This window comes from Aulostomus chinensis, chromosome 2 (assembly GCF_037954235.1).
Source record: "Aulostomus chinensis isolate RoL2024-O1b breed Wild chromosome 2, RoL_Achi_v1.0, whole genome shotgun sequence".
Taxonomy (NCBI): domain Eukaryota; kingdom Metazoa; phylum Chordata; class Actinopteri; order Syngnathiformes; family Aulostomidae; genus Aulostomus; species Aulostomus chinensis.
Genome location: NC_141321.1, coordinates 36,232,486 through 36,248,926, shown reverse-complemented (window position 1 = coordinate 36,248,926; position 16,441 = coordinate 36,232,486). Strand labels below are relative to the sequence as shown.

Genomic DNA, 16,441 nt, shown 5'->3' with positions numbered 1-16,441 from the left:
CTCACCCCAAACCCGAACCCCGAATCCTCCGAACCCGAACCCCGAACCCGAACCTAACCTGAACCCCCTAACCCGAACCCGAACCCCGAACTCTAACCCCGAACCTGAACCCTAAACCCAAACCCTAAACCCGAACCCGAACCCCGAATCCCCCGAACCCGAACCCGGACCCGAACCCTAACTCCCCTAACCCTAACACTAAACCCTAACCCTAACCTTAAACCTAACCCTAAACCCGAACCCTAACCTTTTGGGTGGGATGATACTCTTACCTTATACCTAACCGTAATCCTAACCCTAACCTAACCCTAACCTCACTTACACAACCCAACCCTAACCCTAACCCCAACCCCAACCCTAACCCTAACCCCAACCCCAACCCCCCTAACCCGAAACCCTAACCCTAACTCTAACCCTAACCCTACCTCTCACCGGCGCAGATCATCTTTGGTCGCCCTCTTCGTGATTCGCTCTCTTTCACAAACAGACTGGAGAAATTCTCGACCGACCACTCTGGCGCCAGGCATGGGCGGCGAAGGAGGATGCCCTCCAGACCCGGCTATCCCGCACCACTGAGTCTCTGAGGACTCACTCAAGGCCACTTCGCCCGTTGGCACTTGGTGAGAGGGTTTTCCTCCAGAATCAGCAGGGACCGAGCCCACGCAAGTGGGACAGGTCAGGGGTGGTGGAGTCCCTAGGTCACGATCAGTATCGGATTAAGGTCGACAGTTCAGGGCGTCTGACTCTGCGCAATTGGCGATTTCTCCGCGCCTTTACGCCACCCACCCCCTTTGCCCAAGAGCGGCCAGCTGCGATGTTGCTGCCGCCTTCGTCACTGGAACGAGCACCCCAACCCGTCCACCTGGGCCAGGTGGCGCCCCCTGAGATCAGTCAACGTGCAGATGGACCCCGGGACGAGGATTTGGACGCCTCCCAGCCGGCACCTGGTGATGGGGTGGCCTCTGGCCCCGACACTCATGGTGGCCCTGTTCCTGCAGACACCACTCCAGACATGTCGCCCTCTACGCCATGGTCGCCACCTTCGCTGCCCCAGGCCCCACAGCCGGGCCGCATGAGGAGGCCACCCAGACGATATGAACCTGAGACAGGCCGTTGGGTGCAAGACTGAGTCCGTTAACCTATCTCAGTTTATAGCTTTCCGGACTGGGGGGGATGCAGAGTTCACTGCCGGCCACTAGGGGCTGCTAGGGGTTAGGTTGGGGTTAGAACCGCCTCAGTTAGGAGTCAGTGAGCCAGTTGCATGAGGTATGTTTGTGTCGAGGAGAAAGTATTAAGCTGGTCGACTTAATTTATATAAGTCTGCTCACTCTATCATTATTGTTGATAATTGTTACTGTTACCTTTTAAAATAAGTGTTATATATACATGTTAGACTTTTTAGCTCAAGCTTATGTTGCTGTTTTGTGTCACTGCAGGGCTTCTTCATCTTTGTCATTAAATAATTAAATTGACATCGAGGAGTGTGTTTCTTCATGAAAAAGCCATGGTTGTCATTGGATGCTCTGTTCCTGGCTGCGATTTCAGAACTGAAGATGTGTCTGAGGCCCTCGCCATTGCTCTGCTGACAAATCACGGACTTGCCCATCAAAACTCGCCTCCCCTAGTTTAAATAATTAAATTGACATCGAGGAGTGTGTTTCTTCAGTGACTACGATGTTGATCTTAAAGGATCATCACTCAGACATAATTGAACAAGAAACTGAAAATCTGCTACTTCTACCCGATCCAAACTGGAAGCAGCCCTTTGATATAGCGGCTAACTGGGCTAGACGCAACCTCGGGAGACGTCTTCTCCCAGAAACGGTAGAGCGCACAGAGGCGCTCCTCATCACCAGGCAAGCGGACAGGGGGAACCCAGATCCTGTCGAGGCCGCATCTGATGATATGGAGGAGACGCCACTATTACAGGTGCATCAGCTGACGTCGACACCTCCTCCTGCTCCTCCTCCTCCTCCTCCCCCTCGTAAACAACAGCAAATTATCGTCACCGCACAAGTACATGGGAGACTAGCTACACAGCCAACTTTACCTCCTCCCTCTCTCCCTCCCCCTCCTCCCCATCTCACTCCCAAAGTCCTCACATCAGTGGAAACACAAACCACACTGGTAAGAACGGACATAAGGGGAGACTGGTCATTCTCCTCACAATCTGATGATCAAGATACGGTGCCCTCCACAACACGTCCCCCACCATCGGAGATTGAAACAATGGACACCGAACCCAGGCAGCAGAGACTAGACGTGCCTCTCGCACCAACATACATGAAGATGTGCCCATCCTTACCTCTCAACCCCACTCACCTTTGCTGGAAGAGGATCCCTCGTCAAATAAACCGCAACACCGAGATCCGCAGTCCAAGGTACTGGGAACATCGACTCCGTTAACAGCGCCACCTACAGCTCCTGTCCCGGACCAGATGGTGCTCCTGGACTTAAGCTCCGACAAGCTTGAGGATCTCCTAGGTAACTCACAGGTGACCACTCCCAGGGGGAATACCACAATGTCCCCCTTGAGGAAAAACACTGGTCAACCTTGTTTTGATTTTAACAAATCTGGTGGTAATATCATAAACACCACAATCGATAACTCAACACCACCACACACACCCACACACAGGCCTACTTGACATATCAACACCTCTTTTAAGATGAAAAACTGGAGCCTAGCAGTGAGGGAAAAACATTTAATTCTGGGAGATTCCAATATTGCCAGAATTCCACCTTTTAAAGTTCCGGACCTACAGGTGGACAGCTTCCCAGGTGCTACGTTCAGACACATTCAAGGTGTTTTGGCTAAAATGGAACCAGCCTCGTTTGTGGAAACGGTAATCTTATCACTGGGCCTCAATAACAGAGCTCAAATGACCCAGACATCTATTAAAGAACTGCAGAGACTTCTCAGGATGTCCAAAATTAAATTTCCACAGGCCGCGGTTTGGATCCCCATCATCAACTTTTCCAGAGTTCTCCCTCAGCGTGAACAGGTCCACCTTCACACACTTAACAAACACATACGTTCCAACTACCAACACATCCCTGAGCTCTGTAGAAGCCAGTTCTCTACTGAACGGGATGGCATTCACTGGACTCATACCACAGCATCACGTATCCTCGATCATTGGAACCAGTTCCTAAACTAAGTGCCCCCATGAACCTGATTGCTCAGGAGGGGAATAAAAGTGTGATTAATTTGAGTAAAAATTTCACTCTTTCCCCGGCACAGCGCTCTCTATTGAGCAAGGGGCTTTCATTCATCCCTTCTAAAGGCAGCAATAGGAATATGTTATATAGCGCAAGGTTTGAGCTCCAACAATATCACAGGAAACTAAAAATCGCAGCTTATTTTGAAGACAAAAATGATTCGGAACCCCCACCTTTTACCCCAAAATCCAATTGGACCCCTCCATTAACCCAAATACCTGAAAATATTAAAAATATAATTCATAGAGATATTCAATATTTTGATACTAAATTTAAAATCAGTAGAACAAAACCTAATTTATCCCCAGCAGAAGCAGACGCATTAAAAACTTTACAAAGTAACCAATCCATAGTGATTAAACCAGCGGATAAAGGGACTGCGGTCGTAATTATGGATATGGACCAATATATTTGGGAAGGAAATAGACAATTATTAGATACAAATTACTATACCCCACTAGAAGAACCTATATATTTAAAAGCTATCCCGATGATACAAAAAATTACACAGAAATTATATGAGAAAAAATGTATTAACGCTAAACAGAAGAAGTACTTAATTGGACAGGAGGAACCTAGACCGAGACGCTTCTACATGTTACCTAAAATTCATAAGGAGCCTGAGAAATGGAGCAGACCTCATCAAATCCCCCCTGGTAGACCTATCGTGACTGACTGCAACAGCGAAACCTACTATACAGCTGAGTATCTCGATTTTTACCTCAACCCTCTCTCTGTAAGACACCAGAGCTACATCAAGGATACTTATGATTTTGTCCACAACATCAAGCAGCTCTCTATCCCTCCAGATTCCTTCCTCTTCACTGCCGATATCGACAGCCTCTATACTAATATTGTGATCTCGGAGGGTATTCAGGCCGTAAAAAAATATCTTTGCCAAATATCCTGATTCTAAAAGACCAGAAAAAGAATTATTAGAACTACTCCAAATTAACTGAACTCGGAATGATTTTGAATTTAATAACAAATATTTCTTACAAATTAAAGGTACGGCTATGGGAAAGAAATTTGCCCCCACCTACGCGAACATATTTATGGCTCAATGGGAACAAACAGCTATTCTAACTTGCCCGAAAAAACCTCTTTATTACTTCCGATACTTGGATGACATTTGGGGAATCTGGCAGCACACGAGGGAGGATTTTGAGATCTTCCTAAACACCCTCAATAATCATAACGCATCTATTAAATTGAAAGCTGTAACTGATTCGACCTCTGTTGATTTTCTGACACAACTACATATAAAGGACCTAATTTTTTACTCACACATAAATTGGACACTAAAATATTTTTTAAAAAAACAGATACTCACTCCTTATTGTATAAATTTAGTTACCATCCCAAACATACCTACGCAGGAATTGTTAAATCTCAGCTTCTTAGATTCCACAGAGTCTGCATGAGAGAAGAGGATTTTAAAGTGGCCACCAAAATACTATTCTCCACATTGGCCACTAGAGGGTACTCTCGCTCCTTTTTGAGGAAATCCCTCAAGACAATTAAAGAGACCAGACCTTTTGTGATCTCTTCTCTTCTCCCTATAGTTATCAATTATTCTACGTCCGCTGTTAACTTAGTCAGAGCGATTAGGAAACACTTCAAACAGGGGATTGAGGACTCCACACTGCTCCAGAATCATAGACTTATTGCTGCCTATAAGAAAAACAAAAACTTACAGGATTATTTGGTAAAGGCCAAACTCAAACCTATGAGGAATCCTAAGTCCTTAGAACACGGACAATTTTTTCAGCACCATCTTTGGGTGCGCAATAGACACAATAATAATGTTTTTAAGACACAATCAGGAACCAGTATTGAGTCTAGAAATTGTGTATATTTAATTTTTTGCACGGTGTGTGACACACAATATGTGGGAGAGACAGGTTACACGATTTGGACCAGATTTTATCAACACAAACATAACATTTATAAAAAGCAAAACACACACACATTCCACTCATACAACATTTCATACAACATGGATGGACCGCACTGAAGACCACCATTCTGGAAGGGAACCCACACTGGTCCACACCACAACGTAGGAGAGCAGAGAGAAAGTGGATCAGCCTCCTGGATACTCTTCAGCCATTGGGTCTAAACGATAAATAATAATAAAAAGATGATGAGTAATTATTATTCAAAATATTGGAAAGAATAATATTACATGTATATATGTGTGATTCATAATGCCTAATTAGTGAAATCATTAAGAGAAGATTCCCTTTTCTTTTCTCCTTTTTTCTTTTTTTTCATGTCTGACCCTCAGGAGTGGAATTGACCTTTGACCTCTTATTAATTCTTACTGTGTCTCTCTCTGATTGCTTATGCTATAGATTAATAATATAATCTAGCCTGAACCCAACCCCATATCCTAACCCTAACCTCACTGAACTCTATGCCTAAACCTAATCTTTTGACCCCAAATCATAATAAATCTGACCCTAAAATGTTAATTCTGATTCTATGACTAATTTGCCTTAACCCTTAACCCTAAACCTAACCAGATCAACCTTCTTGCCTAAACCTAACCAAATTTGAACCCTTAACCCTAAACGTAACCCTAACCGAATCCACCTTCTTGCCTAACCCTAACCGAATTTGAACCTCTACCCCTAACCCTAAACTGAACCGAATCAACCTCCTTGCCTAAACCTAACCGAATTGTAATCTCTAAACCTAAGCGAATCGACCTCCGTGCCTAAACCTAAGCGAATTTTAACCTTTAAACCTACACCTAAGCGAATCAACCATCGTGCCTAAACCTAACCAAATTTGAACCTCTAACCCTAACTCTAAGCGGATCAACCTCCTTGCCTAAACCTAACCCTAGTTGGAAACCAAGTCGAGGTGTTATAGCCAGGGGAATTGGGATCAGAGGGGAGAGAATGGCCTGTGCCTTGAGTGTCGTCCTCGAACGACGCTCCAAATTTTATAACCCTAACCTAACCTAACCCTAACCCTAAACCCTAACCCTAAACCCTAACCCTAACCCTAACCCTCTGCACGAGAGAAGAGGATGTGAAAGTGGCTACCAAAATACTATTCTCCACATTGGCCACTAGAGGGTACTCTCGCTCTGTTTTTTAAGATACCAGACCTATTGTGATCTCTTCTCTCTGATTGCTTCTGCTATAGATTAATAATATAATCTAGCCTTAACCCAACCCCAAATCCTAACCCTAACCTCACTCAACTCTATGCCTAAAAAGATCCGTGCCTAAACCTAACCAAAATTAACCCTAAACCTAAGCGAATCAACCTCCGTGTCTAAACCTAACCGAATTTTAACCTCTAAACCTAAACCTAAGCGAATCAACCTCCGTGCCTAAACCTAACCAAATTTTAATCTCTAACCCTAACCCTAAGCGAATCAACCTCCTTGCCTAAACCTAACCTTAGTTGGAAACCAAGTCGAGGTATTATAGCCAGGGGAATTGGGATCAGAGGGGGGAGAATGGCCTGTGCCTTGAGTGTCGTCCTCGAACGACGCTCCAAATTTTATAACCCTAACCCTAACCCCCCCTAACCCTAACCCTTTGCTTATGCTATAGATTAATAATATAATCTAGCCTTAACCCAACCCCATATCCTAACCCTAACCTCACTGAACTCTATGCCTAAACCTAACCTTTTGACCCCAAATCATAATAAATCTGGCCCTAAAATGTTAATTCTGATTCTATGACTAATTTGCCTTACCCCTTAACCTAACCAGATCAACCTTCTTGCCTAAACCTAACCGAATTTGAACCTCCGTGCCTAAACCTAACCTTTTGACCCCAAATCATAATAAATCTGGCCCTAAAATGTTAATTCTGATTCTATGACTAATTTGCCTTACCCCTTAACCTAACCAGATCAACCTTCTTGCCTAAACCTAACCGAATTTGAACCTCCGTGCCTAAACCTAACTGAATTTGAACCCTTAACCCTAACCCTAACCGAATCCACCTTCTTGCCTAAACCTAACTGAATTGTAATCTTTAAATCTAAACCTAAGCGAATCAACCTCCGTGCCTAAACCTAACCCTAGTTGGAAACCAAGTCGAGGTATTATAGCCTGGGGAATTGGGATCAGAGGGGGGAGAATGGCCTGTGCCTTGAGTGTCATCCTCGAACGACGCTCCAAATTTTATAACCCTAACTCTACCCCTACCCTAATCCTAACTCTAACCCTGCCCTAACCCTAATCCTAACCTAACCCTACCTCTGATCCCTTGCCCAACCCTAACTCAGGGAGGACTGGGTCAATCCCTGGTCCCTTTACCTAACCCTAACCCTAACCTTACCCCTGATCCCTTGCCTAAACCTAACCCTCAGGGAGGACTAGGCCAATCCCCCGTCCTTTTACCTAACCCTAACCCTCAGAGAGGACTGGATCAATCCCCGGACCTCTTACCTAATCCTAACCCTCAGAGAAGACTGGACCAATCCCCTGTCCCTTTACCATATCCTAACCCCCTTGAAGGATCTTGCCCATCCCCTACGCAGCTACCTGAATCAACCCCCTTGGGAGTTCCTGGACAACCTTCTTTTTTAGTCCGAATCCATCAAACAGATACAGAGAAAGTTCAACCTCCCTTAACCTCTAAAACTTACCATTCTTCAGTTCTGCCTCACACCATCCATCGCTTGCCACAGGATATCTCTCCAAAACCTCGACGAGATCCCCAACATCATAAGACCTCTCAATGGAAAGGAGAAACACTCCGAATTCCCTCCCTGAATTTAGGGGGTCTCGCGGAGGAATACACCAAACACTTACCTCTTTCAGACCGGGATGGAACCCCTAAAAGGAGGATGACCATCATGGCGGATGTCCATATGGACCAGGGTCCAGCCTCTCCAAACCTGCACCAAAGACAGGAAAGGAATTTTCAGAGAGGGCCATCTCCGCGGACCCCACTAGGTGGGAAAAACAATAATAAAAAAACACAGCCCTCACCGACCACACCATTCTCTAATGTCGTGGTGTTGCTTGAGGATGTCCTCTCCCCCTCCTGCTCCGATACAGTGGCGCCGCATGGCCTGAACCATCCCATCTCCTCTACACCTGCGTCTCCTGTGGTCCCTCCGAATATGGAAATGGATATCAAAACGTGGAGGGAACTTGGACAAACCCGTCAGATAGAAAATGGTTCCCGTTCCCCCCAAACACGACAATCTGTTTTGAATTCCGACCTCATTAACATCAAACTTAATACTGATAATACAGGAGCTTACTTACCGTTAATTACGACTTCATCGACTGTAATTGACGACGCCTTCACCTCAGGGGACCCTCTTTCTGCTCCCCCTAAAACAAATCAAAGTTCTGGAATAAACATGAGGTATAAAGAACGGGTCGAAGACAAAGAACGGCCACTTACCTTGGGGACGACGGCTAACCTTCTGCTGCAGGATTCGGGTGCCCGCAAGTCCAATTTAAATCCCAGGTTCTTGGACCAAGGGGATTTCACGGTCCCTTCAAGGGGCTCGGAAAATTCTAGCCCGACCTCATCTGCGAGACCAGCCCACTCCGCCCACAGAAAAAAACCCACATGCCATGAGAGAACATTTCATAAGATCTCTACATGGAATTTAAAAGTGGAGTCACCTTTTTTAATCGTGGGGGACTCAAATCTGGCCAGAATCCCCCATTTTGACATTCCAGATCTTCAAGTTGACAGCTTTCCTGGGGCACAGGCTCATCATTTAACAGCAATCATTAGGAAACTACCAATACACCCGAATACCCATAAAATCATCTTGGCTGTAGGTCTCAATAATGTGTTGAGTGATCAACTGATGGAAACAGTCAGAAAACAATTTCACCAGCATTATTCAGCGGCAAAGGACATCTTCCCACATGCGGAAATATTCTTCCCGTTGATCCAGGTTTCTAAAAATCAAAACAGAAAAACTCAGGACAGGATGACTCAATTAAACCAATTTTTTAATAAAAAATACAGAATTCTACACGGCATCCAGGACAGCAATGTCAAGGTGAAGTCGGACCAGGTACACTGGACAGCATCTACAGCAGATGCCATCCTTACAAACTGGTTAGACCAGTTAAACTGCTGAGGGAGCGTACGGGACTTCCCGACCCTGTGGATAGTAATATCCTGAACCTCTCCCTCTCATATGTCCTGAATAACGCCGAATGCAGCGTACTAGAGAAAGGTCTCTTTTTTGTTCCGACACCAACTACTACAAATAAAAATGACCTACGTCGCAGTCTCTATGATTTTCATAGAAGACTAAAACTAAGATATTACTTTAGAGATGCTGTCTCCTGTCAGGGACCAAGATTCACTGGGCCCTCATTCTGGGAACCCTCTGGTACCAATAGTCCACCGGAACTGGAAAGGATGATAGAGCAGGACAATCTGATGTTGGAGGAATTCCACCTAAAAAAAGAATCAGAATTCAATTTAACACCTCCGGAAAAAGAAGCTCTAAAACAACTACAACAAAACCTTGATTTAATTATGAAACCGGCAGACAAGGGTTCTAAAATTGTTATACAGGACAAAGCACAGTACCTAATTGAAGCAGACAGACATCTTAGGAACACGCTGCATTATAAACCCCTGGAGAAACTCCTACAAGCAGAAACCCAACATCAGCTGCATGTCATTATAGAAGACCTATACAAACGGAAATTCATTTCACATAAACAAAAAACTTAACTCAAAGGTCCAGCTCTCCCGCATCCAAGGAAATTTTACCTCCTACCAAAAATACACAAAGACCCGGAGACCTGGACAGTTCCACACCAGATTCCACCTGGCAGACCCATCGTCTCTGACTGTGGGAGCGAATCCAACCGGATCGCGGAATACATCGACTCCCACATAAATCCTCTTTCGCAGAAACATGGCAGCTTCATTAAAGATACATATGACTTTTTGGAAAAAATCAGGTCAATTGAAGTTCCTCCTGACACACTACTCTTCTCAATTGATGTTGACTCACTATATACTAATATAGATACCACCTTAGGACTCCCCATGCAGTTAGGGAGGTTCTTTCAAGATCCCCGGATCCCTCTCGTCCAGATGATGCTCTCCTGGAACTGCTGGAAATTAGTCTTAAGAGAAATGACTTCATTTTCAACTCTTCCTCTTACCTTCAGGTCCATGGGACAGCAATGGGGAAGAAGTTTGCACCCGCTTATGCCAATATATACATGGCGGAATGGGAGAGGACGGCATTCCTGAAATGCTCAAAACTCCCAATCCTCTACCTAAGATATTTGGATGACATATTCGGGATCTGGAGTCATTCGCGTGAGGAGTTTAATCATTTTTTTAACATCCTCAATAAACATCACAACACGATTAAATTGAAGGCTAGTATACAGACGGAGGAACTCCAATTTTTAGATACAACGATTTTTTTTAAAAAGCACAACAACCATTGGAATCTGGCAACTCGAGTATATTTTAAAGCTACAGATACACACGCACTTTTACATAAACACAGTTTCCATCCCCGACATACTTTTAAAGGCATTGTCAAGTCCCAATTAATAAGATTCCGCCGTTTGTGCACAGACCAGGAGGACGTTGAAAAAGCCATAACCACTCTTTTTAAGGCTTTACGTCAGAGGGGCTACAGTAGGTCCTTCCTGAGGGAAATAAAAAGGGAAACAATAGGTAGAATAACTGCCCCTGCTTCCCAACCTACCGAAAATGGGATTATCCCCCTCGTAACTCCTTTTTCCTCCTCCTCTGTGATTTTAACCTATAAAATGAGACGGAATTTTATTCAACTCCAAGATGACATGCCTTTCTTTGCACAGTTTTCTATGATCAATGCTTACCGTAGAAACAAAAATCTTAAAGACCTTCTCGTCCATGCAGAATTGACTAACGAAAGGGAGACAAACCATATACATTTTAGAAGATACAATTTTATTTATAACCCACATAGTAAAAAAGGAACCCCATTGGATGACACACTACAATTAGATTCATCCAATCTGGTATATATCATTTTGTGCAAACATTGCCAAAAATTATATGTGGGACAAACAAAAAATAAACTGAAAGACAGATTTTATCAACATTTATACTGCATCCGTAAAGAAACCGAGACAGCTCTCCTCCATTGCCACTTCAGAGTGCATGGGGTTACCAACCTGGTCCTCTTGGGGGCACTGTCCACCGCATCCCTATCACTCCGCGGGAGGAGAGCAAAGGAATCAGCTTTAATACAAAAGCTAGAGACCATCCATCCTCTCGGTCTGAATGAAAGACGGGACATTTGATTTTAATGTTGATGGGACGACCCCCCTTATTTTAGTATTGTTTTTAATCATGAAAGTTCCCTTAATTTTTTTAAAATTTTTTTGATAGAGTTACAAAATACACCTTTTCACTTCTTCTACTATTTGAGATCCACTGGTGGCAGAGAGGTTATGACTCTTGCCACCAGTTCAAGAATCGTAGGATCGTCTAAGGCCAGCCTAGACGGATGATCTAAAGATCTTCTCCGTTTCTAACATGATCAACGATTCCATATGACCTCCTCTTGCAATTATTTATATTTTTTAAAAAAAAGGGATTAAACAGAGGACATTTACGGTATGTGACGAGCCCGTGCTTTTCCTCTCCTTAACGGAATGGAAACTTCCCCTTCCCCTAACCCTAACCCTAACCCTAAACCCTAACCCTAACCCTAATCTAACCCTAACCCTAACCCTAACCCTAAACCCTAACCCTAACCCTTAACCCCTAACCCTAACCCTAACCCTAAACCCTAACCCTAAACCAAACCCTAACCAATTTCTAACTCTGACCCTAACATTAGCCCCGTACCTAAACCTAACCCAATTTCTAATTTCTTAACCCTAACCCTAATATCGCCCCAACCCTAACCACTAATCTTATTCCTAACCCTAACCAAATTCCTTTAATGAATTAACTTATATAATTATTTATTTATTAAGATGCAAATAAATTATACTTTACATAGTTAAAAATAAATACGTATAAAAATAATTCATATCGCAGATTAGTGAATTCATGTTAAGGGTTAAAACAGTTAATAAAGAAATAAATAAACAAATAAATCCATGATCATTTGCTTTATTAAATGAAATACATTAAAAAGTTCATACTGTATATGGTGAGTTCATGTTAAGGGTTAAAATTATTTGTTCAATAAGGGGTTAAAAATATATGCGAGGAACAATTTGGGTTTCATAGGGGAATAAATTACTTGAAGAATTGGAGTATTACATAGTTTCTACAGGGTTAAATAATGGGAATAAAAGACAACTAAAAAACTGGTATTAAAGAAAACTGTTTTTTAACTAAACAAAAGGGAACACTATAAATAGAGGTAATATTCACTTTCAGTTCATTCTGACTCTGACCATCGAAGGCATTGCATGCTCTGGTGTTTGGAAGCTTTTTCATTCTTTTGTGCCCAGCCTGAAGAAGACACAGGAGTGTCGAAACGTCGCGAGGGCACATTTGGACATTTTTTATTTCATTTATTTCATTTATTTGATTCGTGAATTTGATTTGGTGTTTTAATACAAGAAATAAATAGCTCTTTTTGAGTCTTTTTTAGTTGATTTTTTTTACATTTCATTTTTGTACATAAAAACCTATATAAAAAAACATAAAAAAGAATTAAAAAAATCAATAAAAAGATAAAAAAGAATTAAAAAAATAAAATTAAAAAATTAAAAAATTAAAAAAAATTAAAAAAGACTAATATAAATACTACAAACTGTTAACACCCTTCCAACTTTCAACATGGCATTTGCCAGTGAGGATGGAGGGTGGACCGTGGTGCGTTACGGGAGGAGGGGTCGCTCCCGTCCAACGCAGGATTTTAGACCCCAGGGGCAAGACCGGGTTGGTTCATTTGGGACCCGGGAGGGGAGGGGAGCCGGGGGGAAGGACCGTGCCTTCCCTCGTCCTCGCTGGAGAGGACGAGGCACCATTCCTTTGCCTTTGCCTAACCAGCCTGTGCCTCCTTCGGGTTTCCAACCTCTCCCTCGTCCTCCACCCTTGCCACCAAGATATTGGGTTCCACAACCAAGATCCTACGCGGATGTGGTACGCCAAGCTAATCCCAGATGGGCTAACAACAGAGGGGATTTTCGATTTAGCCGGGGAGCCTCTTGGAACAGGCAGCAGGGTCGATTTTTTCAGCCTGGGGGTGAACGACAATACATACCTGCAGACCCAAAATTTGGGAAACTGACACGTCAGTTGAAGAAGGTGATCAAGATTGTTCACCATTTGCAAAATGTAACAGGGGACAATGGTAAGACACAGCCCCAAATGATCTCCCGGATGGTGGAGGTGCTGACCATAATGATTAAACCAGCAGCCCCTACTTCAAAAACGGCAGACATGATTGCCGGCAATGCTAAAAACTGGGGTCATACTACAATGATGATCCTCCAGGATCATTATGAGGCAGCCTTGGAGGAGGCCTTGGGGGATTTAGCCAAGGACCCAGTGCTTGACTGGAAAGGGGCCTTTGAAGTGGCAACCAGATGGGCTCGGAGGAATTTGCCACGGTTACCCCGGGATGTGGTGGACCATGCAGAGGCACTGGTGATGATGGCTATGGGACCAGATGTGGATCCCAATAAGGACAAGACACCAGACACATATCCACAAGAGGGAGCTCAACCAACACAAGGGGTGGGATTGACAAGATGTCGACGTACAATGGATGGTGCTTCCACCCAGGTGGAATTCTTGGAGGAGGTGGTAATACCACCACCACAACAAACAGTGGACTCATTGATGGCGCCACCTCCACAGAACACAGAAAAACAACACAGGGAGCAACAGACACAGACAACAGTACAGGAACTTACCCACGAGACACCACAGACAGGGGAAAATCTCTCTTTGATTGAGCTACTTGAGGAGGAAATTGATGACAGATCTCCAAGACTGACCCCTATACAGTCTTCACAGCCACCGAGGGAACAGAGGACATTGAGAAGAGGTCGGGGCCAGATACCCATTGGAGAGGGAGACCAGTCATGGTCAATGGATACCCCTACCTTGGTTCCTCTCAAAACCATCACAGTCAAGGCACAGGTCCTCAGAGAATTTACACAGGACGATTTTTGTGACGGGGGGAACTTAATGGATTTGGAAGAGACGGTTGTTGAGAATGCGAGGGATGATTATGTCTCCACTCCACAGCTCAACAGATTTGGACCAACCAGACACATTAGAACAGACCGCAAGATGGTGGATTGGAGTTTGTCAGTTTCAAAGAAATGGCTGTTCATTGGGGACTCAAATTTGTCCCGACTACCTCACCATGGGTTCCCAGACCTTCAAATTGATAGCTTCCCGGGGGCTACTTTTAGACATATGGGAGCACTTCTTTCGAAGGCTGTTGTTCATGTTTTGGTTGAGAAGATAGTCATTTCATGTGGACTAAACAGTCGGGAACAAAAATTTATGGAAACAACACGCAAACAGTTGCAGACGGCAGTGCGGGCAGCCAAAAAGCGGTTTCCGTACGCACAGATCTGGTTGCCATTGCTCAACTACTCCACTTCTTTATCTGAAAGTGATCAACAGAACCTGATCAAACTGAATGCTTATGTTTACAAGAATATGCCATATTTGGGTCCACTTCTAGACCCCAGGGGCAAGACCGGGTTGGTTCATTTGGGACCCGGGAGGGGAGGGGAGCCGGGGGGAAGGACCGTGCCTTCCCTCGTCCTCGCTGGAGAGGACGAGGCACCATTCCTTTGCCTAACCAGCCTGTGCCTCCTTCGGGTTTCCAACCTCTCCCTCGTCCTCCACCCTTGCCACCAAGATATTGGGTTCCACAACCAAGATCCTACGCGGATGTGGTACGCCAAGCTAATCCCAGATGGGCTAACAACAGAGGGGATTTTCGATTTAGCCGGGGAGCCTCTTGGAACAGGCAGCAGGGTCGATTTTTTCAGCCTGGGGGTGAACGACAATACATACTTGCAGACCCAAAATTTGGGAAACTGACACGTCAGTTGAAGAAGGTGATCAAGATTGTTCACCATTTGCAAAATGTAACAGGGGACAATGGTAAGACACAGCCCCAAATGATCTCCCGGATGGTGGAGGTGCTGACCATAATGATTAAACCAGCAGCCCCTACTTCAAAAACGGCAGACATGATTGCCGGCAATGCTAAAAACTGGGGTCATACTACAATGATGATCCTCCAGGATCATTATGAGGCAGCCTTGGAGGAGGCCTTGGGGGATTTAGCCAAGGACCCAGTGCTTGACTGGAAAGGGGCCTTTGAAGTGGCAACCAGATGGGCTCGGAGGAATTTGCCACGGTTACCCCGGGATGTGGTGGACCATGCAGAGGCACTGGTGATGATGGCTATGGGACCAGATGTGGATCCCAATAAGGACAAGACACCAGACACATATCCACAAGAGGGAGCTCAACCAACACAAGGGGTGGGATTGACAAGATGTCGACGTACAATGGATGGTGCTTCCACCCAGGTGGAATTCTTGGAGGAGGTGGTAATACCACCACCACAACAAACAGTGGACTCATTGATGGCGCCACCTCCACAGAACACAGAAAAACAACACAGGGAGCAACAGACACAGACAACAGTACAGGAACTTACCCACGAGACACCACAGACAGGGGAAAATCTCTCTTTGATTGAGCTACTTGAGGAGGAAATTGATGACAGATCTCCAAGACTGACCCCTATACAGTCTTCACAGCCACCGAGGGAACAGAGGACATTGAGAAGAGGTCGGGGCCAGATACCCATTGGAGAGGGAGACCAGTCATGGTCAATGGATACCCCTACCTTGGTTCCTCTCAAAACCATCACAGTCAAGGCACAGGTCCTCAGAGAATTTACACAGGACGATTTTTGTGACGGGGGGAACTTAATGGATTTGGAAGAGACGGTTGTTGAGAATGCGAGGGATGATTATGTCTCCACTCCACAGCTCAACAGATTTGGACCAACCAGACACATTAGAACAGACCGCAAGATGGTGGATTGGAGTTTGTCAGTTTCAAAGAAATGGCTGTTCATTGGGGACTCAAATTTGTCCCGACTACCTCACCATGGGTTCCCAGACCTTCAAATTGATAGCTTCCCGGGGGCTACTTTTAGACATATGGGAGCACTTCTTTCGAAGGCTGTTGTTCATGTTTTGGTTGAGAAGATAGTCATTTCATGTGGACTA

At 44.6% G+C, this 16,441-nt stretch overlaps 1 long non-coding RNA gene and 2 pseudogenes across 1 annotated transcript; 2 read left to right on the top strand and 1 right to left on the bottom strand.

Moving 5' to 3' along the window:
* The first annotated feature begins 3,817 nt into the window (after positions 1 to 3,817).
* Positions 3,818 to 5,025, top strand: LOC147269873 (uncharacterized; annotated as a pseudogene).
* A 136-nt stretch (positions 5,026 to 5,161) lies between these two features.
* Positions 5,162 to 9,842, bottom strand: LOC147269872 (uncharacterized). Its single transcript, XR_015111646.1, has 7 exons — positions 9,774 to 9,842; positions 9,507 to 9,638; positions 8,616 to 9,127; positions 8,474 to 8,542; positions 8,192 to 8,317; positions 8,012 to 8,097; positions 5,162 to 5,340 (listed from the first exon to the last, which is right to left on the bottom strand). It is a non-coding gene; the product is annotated as an uncharacterized LOC147269872 (long non-coding RNA).
* Positions 9,843 to 9,977: 135 nt separating this feature from the next.
* Positions 9,978 to 16,125, top strand: LOC147269871 (uncharacterized; annotated as a pseudogene).
* Positions 16,126 to 16,441: the final 316 nt, after the last annotated feature.